At 36.7% G+C, this 10,279-nt stretch overlaps 1 pseudogene; it reads left to right on the forward strand.

The window, feature by feature from the left end:
- Window positions 1-3,866: 3,866 nt before the first annotated feature.
- On the forward strand, window positions 3,867-6,875 carry LOC101330859 (52 kDa repressor of the inhibitor of the protein kinase pseudogene; annotated as a pseudogene).
- The last annotated feature ends 3,404 nt before the right edge of the window (window positions 6,876-10,279 follow it).

The following is a 10,279-nucleotide window of genomic DNA, read 5'->3' on the forward strand; positions in this document are numbered from 1 at the left end:
TTAATGTATTTTATCTCACCAAAATTATGAAAATTTCAACATATAATCAATTTTTAAAATATTAATGAGATATTTTACATTCTTTTTTGTACTAAATCTTCAATATTCAGTATTGTATACTTACAGCAAATCTCAACTCAAACCACACTATAAGTGCTCAGTAGCCACGTGCAGTGGCTACTATGTTGGACAAAACAATATTAGACCTGAATGAGTCAAGGAACTCTCTTGCAATCTTTACAGGAATCACTAAAAGTACTAAAAGTAGAAGAATATATAGCCCTCAGGTGTGAAAATGGAAAAAAGTGGAATATTAAGTAAAATTAGTAAACAATACTGATGGTGCCCTGCCCAGATCCCCTCTAGCTGGCCAGCGTACCTGCACTCCAGCTGTTCTGAGTGTTTGCTGCTAATGGCTCACAGCTTCCCTTATCTGAAGAATTGTCCTTAACCAAAAGGGAACCAGCTTCCCCTGGAGGTTATGCTCCTGACCCCAAGAGGAAGTCAAAGGCAATGACTGACTGACACAGGGCAAAAAGGCCTGGCATCTTGGCAAAGATTGGACCAAAGGAACATAAAACAAGTGAGACAAATAAAACAACTATTAATAATATAGTGGATATAAACCCAAATGTATCAGCAACTAAATTAAAATATAAACGGTCTGAATATTCTAGTTAAAAGGTAAAGATTGTCATATGATTAAAATATTTTTAAGAAAACCTACTTATATGCTTCTTATGAGAAAGAAACACATCTTATATATAAAAGGACTCAGAAAGATATGCTATACAAACACATACCAAGAGAAAACTGATTTTGCTATACTAACGTCACATAAGATCTACTTTAAGGCAAGAAACATTCCTAGAAATGAAAGAAATCTTTAACAATAATAAAAGGGTCCATCCACTAGAAAGATATAAAAATTCTTTTTTATAGACCTACTAATACAGCTTCACAATACGTAAAGTAAAACTGACAGGTTTAAAATGAGGAATATACAAATCCACAATCAGAGAGGCAGAATTTCACACATCTTTTGGATAATTGATAAAACAAACATCCAGAAAATTAGTAAGGCTATAGATAATCTGAACAGCACCATTAGCAAAGTAGAAACATTGTTTTGTTAAAATGCACCAAAAAATGACAGCATACACAGTTTTGGCTAGTATATATGGAACATTTACAAAAATAGACCATATCTGTGGCCAAAAAGCCAAACTCAACAAATTTAAAAGGACTCCAACAGTTTAAATGTATTGTTTGATCTTAGTGGAATAAAGGTAGAAATCAATAACTAAAAGATAAAAAAATCCTCAAACATCTAGAAATTAAGCAACATGCTTCTACATAACAAGTTGAAGATGAGATTATAATGTATAGTAAAATACTTGAACTGAATAATAACTGAAATGTAATATTTTGAGACATGTAATTTAGCTATCACTGTGCTTAGAGGGAAATCTATAACTTAAATTCATATCTTAGGAAAGCAAAAAGCCTGAATATCAATTGTTTAGGTATTCCTCAAGAAATAAGAAAAGATACCAAATTAAACTCAAGAAAGAGTAAAGAAGAAAAAATAAAGATAAGAGTAAAATTAGTAGTAATAAAGATAATAAACAATAAAAGGACAAAGATAAATAAGAAACATACATGCAAGAGAAAAATCAATAAGTTGAAAAGTTGATTACTTGGAAAGACCAATGAATTGATATTGGTCTCCTAGTAAGACTAAACAAGGAAAAGCAGAGAAGTCACAAATAACATATATCAAGAATGAAACAGGGAACATCACTACAGGTCTCAAAAGATGTAAAAATTTTTTGATAAAATGTAAGACCACAGCAGGAAAAAAATAACCCTCTATGCAAACTGGGAATAAAAGGATTTTCTGTAACAAAAAAAAATTTACTGAAAAATGCAAACCAATAAAGGGAATTACCTTAAACTGACAAAGAATATTTATTTTAAAAAAACTATCACAAAAATGATACTTAAGTGTGAAATATTGAAAACTTACGCCTAACTTTGGGAATGGATGAGCAAAGATTGCCCACTATTAGCATTTGTATTTGACATTGCACTTCAAATCCTATCCAGGATGGTAAGAATAGATTATTGATTGATTGATAGCATCAATAGTTGAATGGATGAATAAATGGTGAAATATTCATACAATGGAATACTATGCTGCAATGAAAAATAAACTGTTTCTACACAGAAGAGTATGAATCAATCTCATAAACAAGGTGATGGACTAAAGAAGCCAGGCACAGAAAGGTATATACTGTATGATTCCATTTATAGAAAGGTCAAAAATTTGTAAAAATAAATTGGTGGTAATAGAAATAAGGATAATAGTTAATTTGGTGGCAATAATCACTAAGATGGAGAAAAGTGGGACTTCTGGGACACTTGATTAGTGCTCTATTTCTTGATCTGAGTATTGATTACATGGGTTTACACTTATAATTTGTGATTCTTCTCTCTCTCTCTCTCTCTCTGATATTTTCAATAAAAGATTTATTTAGAAACAAAAATGTAAAATACCTATTAGGTGTCCTTGGGTCTTTCCTGAGACTCATGAAAATATCTGTTTGTTACGGAAGGCAGATTAAATTTTGTGAGACAATCTACTAAATTATTATTTGTTCTACTTACTTTTAGAAATATATTTTAGAAAGAACATTTGATGTTTATTAAAATAAATAATGGCTATATTGTACAAATACAGTCACCATTTAATAACAACTGAAATGTAGAGAATAGAGAAACTGTAAACTTTGTCACAAATGACTTTAGATAACCTTTTAAGTTTTCATTATTACTTCTCACACTAGGAGTCTGGTCTTCAAAATGTGCTGGAAAGGATTTTTTCTAGTAGTGAGAAGGAAAGATGTAAAGTTTAGATCCATTACCTGGTGGAGGCAACAGAAATCTTTGGAATGTGAATGAGGTGAGCTAAGTCGTTCGCCTAATGAGAACCCCAGCACTGTTTCAGTAATCTCATTATATCTTTTTTATTTTATGCAGCTCCCTCTATAGTGTGTGTGTGTGTGCATATATACATATGTGTATATGTGATGTATAGTATTATATAAATTATAGGTGTACAATAATTCACAATTTTTAAAGGTTATATACCAAAAAGCGCAATGAACAACAGTCCTCCAGACACTGTTTAGTTGTGACAGTGGGCACTCTATTTCTCTAAAAGAAATAGTTTTTAAAACATCTTCTCTCTATTTTTCTATTTTGATGGAGATCATTGTAGGTTACAAGAAGTCTGTGGAGGCTTGTGGGATGAGTAGAAAGTGTGAGAAGTGCTGACTTCTGTTGAAGCAGTTGGGGTCTTAAGATGAATGGGGTTTCTGACCTACCACATTACATCACTCCTGGCTGTATCAAATTTATATTTACTAAGCACCACAGAATTTTTGCGGCAGACTTCTTTTGCCCACAGCCTAACACAGAAACATATGAAAACGGAGTTAAATGTTTGCTTTAACCTCAAAGCATAATAGTCCATTTATACACACAGAAAAAAGATGGGTGAACATGCATATAAAAATATGAACTTTTTTACAAATCAGTTTCTACCCAAAACAAGAAAAATTATATAATAAAATAGTTTTTTTCTGCTGTAATAAAAGACTTTTCCTCTCCTCTCTCTAGTCTTCTCTCTCTCCTCCAATTTCCCTCCCTCTTTCACTCTCTCTCTTTCTCCCTCCCTGTCTCTCACGCACACACACAACACACACAAAATCTGATTTTACAAAAAGCAGAACCGCAATTTAGATGCCATGGGAATACAGTAGACAAATGATATCATAAATTTAGAGAATGCTGTTGGAAAAATGTCTGGTATAAACAAATGGGGGAAGCTGCAATGTATCAAACTGGGCAATTCAGCTCTTTCTTCTCTAAAGCACAAAGGATATCAGAGTGGGAAAAGCAGTAAATCCTCCTTGGAAATTGAACCACAATGAAAATCATACATAAATGTTCACACAATAAGTTCCCTTTTAGACAAAAATTTTAGATAGAATTTAAACTGAATTTTAGAGATAATCTGTTTTTAATGTTAAAACCTCTGGAGTTTTTTTGTTGGATGATTGGTGGGTAGTTGAATAAGAGATATGATAAATAGCAGTCTCGAGTCACAGCAAACCTTGACAGGCTTACTCAATAATCAAATATTAAAATGATTTCGGCCCGCCCCTCCCCCCGGCGCGCCGGCCCTCACGAGCCGGGGGGGGGGGGGGGGGGCGGGCCCAGCTCCCCTCCCCAGCCCAAGGGGTTGGCTGGCTGACCTAAGCAGGTGGGGAGGGGAGGGCTGTGCCGGCCGGCGGGCAGACGGCAGTGCCGAACCTCTGCGCGGATCCCCAGCTGCACGCGGAAGAGCACGCAGTCGGACCTGGCCTTTTTCAGGTTCCCGCGTGATCCAGCCAGATGCCAGAAGTGGAGAAGTGCAGGAGAGCAGACTTAGAAGATACAATACCTGATCAACTAAATAAACATTATCGATTGTGTGCCATACACTTTGAGACTTCTTTGATCTGTAGAACTAGCCCTTAAAGGACAGTTCTTCTAGATAATGCAATACCAACAATATTTGATCTTACCAGCCATTTGAATAATCCACACAGGAGACACAGAAAACGAATAAAAGCATTGAGTGAAGATGAAATCAGGACACTGAAACAGAAAAAAAAAAAAACCTGATGAAACTTCTGAACAGGAACCAAAATATAAGGAAATAAACAACAGCAATGCTCAGAACCCCAGTGCAGAAGAAGGGGGTGAAGAGAAGGATGAAGACATTTTACCTTTAACCCTTGAAGAGAAGGAAAACAAAGAATACTTAAAATCTTTATTTGAAATTTTGATTCTTATGGGAAAACATGTCTTCATGTCTGGATGGACGTGAAGCTGATGAAATCCCAGAAGGTCTGTTTACTCCTGATAACTTTCAAGCACTGCTGGAGTGCGGGATCCATTCTGGTGAAGAGGTTCTGATGAAGCGCTTTGAGACAACAGCAGCTAACACACTGTTCTGTTCGAAAACACAGCAGAAACGGATGCTAGAGATCAGGGAGGGCTGCACTCAAGAAGAAACCCTCAGGGAAGTGAGAGGCTCTCACTTCTTTTCCATCATCACTGACGATGTGGTGGACATAGCAGGGGAAGAGCACCTGCCTGTGTTGGTGAGGTTTGTTGACGAAGCTCACAACCTGAGAGAGGAATTTGTGGGCTTCCTGCCTTATGCAGCTGATGCAGAAAATTTGGCTGTGAAATTTCACACTACGATAACTGAGAAGTGGGGATTAAACATGGAGTACTGTCGTGGCCAGGCTTACATTGTGTCCAGTGGATTTGCTTCCAAAGATAGTTGTTGCTTCTAGACTTTTAGAGAAATACCCCCAAGCTATCTACACACTGTGCTCTTCCTGTACCTTAAATATGTGGTTGGTAAAATCAGTGCCTGTTATGGGAGTATCTGTCACATTAGGAACAATTGGGGAAGTTTGTTCTTTCTTCCATCCATCACCACAATTGCTTTTAGAACTTGACAATGTAATTTCTGTCCTCTTTCAGAACAACACAGAAAGGGACAGAGAACTGAAGGAAATTTGCCATTCTCAGTGGACAGGCAAGCATGATGCTTTTGAAATCTTAGTGGACCTCGTACAAGCACTGGTTTTATGTTTAGATGGTATAAAGAGTGACACAAATGTTAAATGGAATAACTGTATAGCTGGCCGAGCATTTGTCCTCTGTAGTGCGGTAACAGATTTTGATTTCATCATTACCATTGTTGTTCTTAAAAATGTTCTAGGGCTTCCCTGGTGGCGCAGTTGTTGGGAGTCCGCCTGCCGATGCAGGGGACGTGGGTTCGTGCCCCGGTCCGGGAAGATCCCACATTCCGCGGAGCGGCTGGGCCCGCTAGCCGTGGCCGCTGGGCCTGCGCGTACGGAGCCTGTGCTCCGCAACGGAGGAGACCCCGACAGTGAGAGGCCCGCGTACCCTTAAAAAAAAAAAAAAAAAGTTCTATCTTTCACAAGAGCCTTTGGGAAAAATCTTCAGGGGCAAACCTCCGATGTCTTCTTTGCAGCCAGTAGTTTGACTGTAGTGCTGCATTCACTAAATGAAGTGATGGAAAATATCGAAGTTTATCATGAGTTTTGGTTTGAGGAAGCCACAAATTTGGCAACTAAACTTGATATTCAGAAGAAACTCCCAGGGAAATTTTGCAGAGCTCAGCACAGTAACCTGGAATCTCAGCTAACCTCTGAGAGTTACTATAAAGAAACTCTAAGTGTTCCAACAGTGGAACACATTATTCAGAAACTGAAAGAAATATTCTCAGAACAGCATCTCAAAGCTCTTAAATGCTTATCTCTAGTACCCTCTGTCATGGGACAGCTCAGATTCAATACATCAGAGGAGCATCATGCTGACATGTACAGAAGTGGTTTACATAATCCTGACACACTGTCTGCTGAGCTGCATTGTTGGAGAATCAAGTGGAAACACAAAGGGAAATATATAGAACTTCCATCCACTATTTATGAAGCCCTTCATCTGCCAGACATCAAGTTTTTTCCTAATGTTTATGCATTGCTGAAGGTCCTATGCATTCTTCCTGTGATGAAGGTTGAGAATGAATGCTATGAAAATGGGTGAAAACGTTGCAAAGCATACCCGAGGAACACTTTGACAGACCAAAGTTCAAGTAACTTGGCTTTGCTTAACATAAATTTTGATATAAGACACGATTTGGATTTAGTGGTGGATACATACATCAAACTCTATACAAGTCAGAGCTTCCTACAGATAATTCAGAAACCATTGAAAATACCTAAGAGACTTTTAAAATAGGCTTTCTCTTACGTTTGATATTTGAAAAAATCTGTAAGAAATTTGAAAATATCTTACGGAAAACTTGCAAGGTGTACGTAGGCCACTTAGTCACTGAATATCTTGACCTGTAGGCCTCCCATTGAGTACGTTAGTCATTGATAATCTGCCTGTTTAAATGACCTGTTTGAAGTCCCATGCTTTGGAGACCTAACTGTTCTTCCAGAAGATAGCATTGAAAGTACCATGTTACATTCTGTGTGATCTCTGCTAATGGCACTTTGGAATTGTAGTAGTTAAGTCACTTTAGACATAAGTTATATCACAGTGGATCTAATTGTCAGGTATTGAGTTATCAGTTCTTTGAAGAAATAAATTTTGAGGAGGTATGGGAGGAAGGAATACATTTTATAAAACATTACAGTGAAGCTCATGACTGACCTTTGCATAGTAGAAGTTTTAAGTATGCTGTTAAAAATCTGTAAGGGACAGTTAAGAAAATTATCAGACTGTAATAGAAACATGTGAGCTCGCCAAACAAGGATTTCAGTGTAGATTTTGTCTTTATCAAATGAGGTTAAAGGAGCAAGTTATAGTCAAAGTTTGAATGGAAGAGCCTGCCATTGTTGTTCCACATGTGGTTGTTGCTGTTTACATTCCTTTATTGAGCCTACATCTTCATAAGCTTTTTGACAGGTATATGTTGAACACTTCTATCTTATGGTCAAGACAGGATCAGAGGCCATGGATACTGACAACTGATTTCTCTGTTTTCTTCTGTCTTTTTCCATGACTGTATCTACTGCCTCATCTTGATTTACAAGCAAAACCTAGAAAACCTGCAAATATAAGTGTTTTGTGGTTTATCTAGGAATAATACATAAAATATTGCTGTTATTTTTGGTGAAGAAAATCAATTTTTTATAGCTTATTTCAACCTAAATAAAATGTGAATTTTGTTTAAATAAATAAAATGATTTCAATAAACATTTATACATTGTATACACATAACACATTACTTCTTTAGTCAATTATCTTTTAGTATTATCAAAATAAGAAAAGTAAACTGTATATTTACTGTCATTTTTACCATTTCCAACATTTTTTTTTCTTGTATAGATCCAAGTTTCTGTCTAATAACATTCCTTCTACCTAAAATACTCTTTTAACATTTCTTATAGTGAAAGTTTGCTGATAATGAATTCTTTTTTTTCCTTGTCCATAAATTCTTTATTTCTCTTTCATTTTTCAGTGATAGATTAACTGGGCCCTGATTTCTGAGTTGACCATTTTTTTCTCTTTCAGTGCTATAAAGATGCCCCTCTATCATCTTCAGACTTAGATAGCTTCTAATAAGAAGTCTGTTGTAACTCTCACCTTTGTTCCTCCATGTGTATCTTTTTTTCCACTGGGCTGCCTTCTAGATTTTATCTCGATCGTTGGTATTGATGTGTCTAGGTTTTCTTCCTCCCTCCTACATACTTCCCTCCCTCCCTCATCTTCCCTCCTTTCTTCCTTCCTTTCTTTTTAGTATTTATCCTACTGGGTCTTCTATGAGCTTTCCAAATCTATGGTTTAAAATCTTTCATTGTTTGAGGGGAATGCTCTGCCATTATATTTTCAAATATATCTTCTCCCCATTCTCTTTTTTCATTTTGGCATTCCAATTGCTCATTTATTAGACTATTTGACATTGTCCCACAGCTCTTGGATGTATTGGCTTTTTTCCCCTCTTTCTTTGTGTTTCGTTTGAATCATTTATTTTGAGTGATCTTTATCTTATGACTATATATTTATTTCTGGCATTTCCATTTCATACTTTCTTACAGTTTCCATTTCTCTGCTAAAATTTTCCATGTGTTCTTGTATGTTATTCTTCTTTTACACTAGAACCTTTAACACATAACTCATAGTTTTATCTTTTTAATACCATGCCTATTAGCTCCAACATCTGGGTTCTGCAGATTGCATTGTCTCTTGGTAGAAAGTTGTTTTCTCTTGAATTTTTGTGAATCTCATCATTTATGATTAAAAGCTGGATATCACATGTAGGACAGTAAAGACTGAGATGGATATAGGTATAGGTATAGATATAAATATAGGTATAGACATATATATATAGATAGAGATATAGATATATGCCTGGATTGGGCATGCCTCTTTTTCTACTATACATTTAATATGGAGAATTGTGTCAATCTAGTCAAAAGTTGAGTAGGGTTTGGGTTTTGCTAGCTCAATGTTTTTACCTTCTGCACACTATTGACTACAGATTCCTCTAGAATTACCTGTACTTAAGGTGGGGGTTGAGTTTCCAAAGAATATTTTTCAATGTTCCATTTTCAGTCTCAAGTTTAATCTTCTTCTGTGAATGTAACCTCAAAGGAGGTCTCTCTTTATCTTCTTGCCCTGCCCCCAGTGGTAGACTGCTGTTACTTGTTATTCAGTGCTAGCAAGCCTGGTGGTGGAGGGTGGGAATATTCTCTATTTCTTCCTTTATCTTCAGTCTTAGGCAAGACCTCTCTCTTGTGTCTCACAGAAAGAGATTTTTCAGTGATTCTGCCCCTTGGCCAGCTGTAGTTGACCTCTAATGGTCTGGGCCAAGGGAAATTCCTTTCCTTCCCTCAGGCGTTGAAGGGTTTTTTTTCTGTTCCCTTCCCTTCCCTTCCAATGGGTCTTCAGTTATGTCTGAGAAAGACAGTATTTGCTGCCAGTTCCCCAGAGGCTTAAAGTTTTTGTACCATAGAAAAGATAGAAAAAAGGATCCAGGGATCCCCCACTGCTGTTCCCCTACCTCAGTCCTGCATTGCCAGGGGCCTCTTTCTGGTCTACTGCCCTGCTCTCAGTCTATCTCATGAGAAACCAGAGAGGTCCATGGAAAAGAGTCTGGAAGTGGATACAAACTGCCTTTGTGTCTGTCATTTTCAGGTATTCTACATTAGGGCACAGAAAACTATGGTTTGTGGGCTAGTCATCTGTTTTTTTAAATAAGGTTTCAATGGAATGCAGCCACACCCAATCATTTGCCTAATGTCTATGGTTGCTTTTGCACTATAAACACAGAGTTCAGTAGTTGCAAGAGTTACCTTATGGCCCACAAAGCCTAAAATATTTACTATTTGACCTATTAAAATAAGGTTTCCAACCCCTGTTCTATACTCTTACACTAGCCCACAGTTAGCCTTTAGCAATTCATTAAAAATTTAGGTAATTTCTTCTTACCCACTTGTTTGGTAGTCCCATTTTCCTCCCTTGCTCTATCCCAGGTAAACTCACTTTCCCATGTTTTAACAGAGCCACCTATATTTTCTTAGTTTTCAGGTTGTTGGTTACCCTATGAAACTCAGTTCTCTGGTTGGTTGAAGAAAAGGTATAACTTTGTCAAAGTGCTGGCAATTTTATGAATTTT

Source organism: Tursiops truncatus, chromosome 4 (assembly GCF_011762595.2).
Source record: "Tursiops truncatus isolate mTurTru1 chromosome 4, mTurTru1.mat.Y, whole genome shotgun sequence".
Classification (NCBI taxonomy): domain Eukaryota; kingdom Metazoa; phylum Chordata; class Mammalia; order Artiodactyla; family Delphinidae; genus Tursiops; species Tursiops truncatus.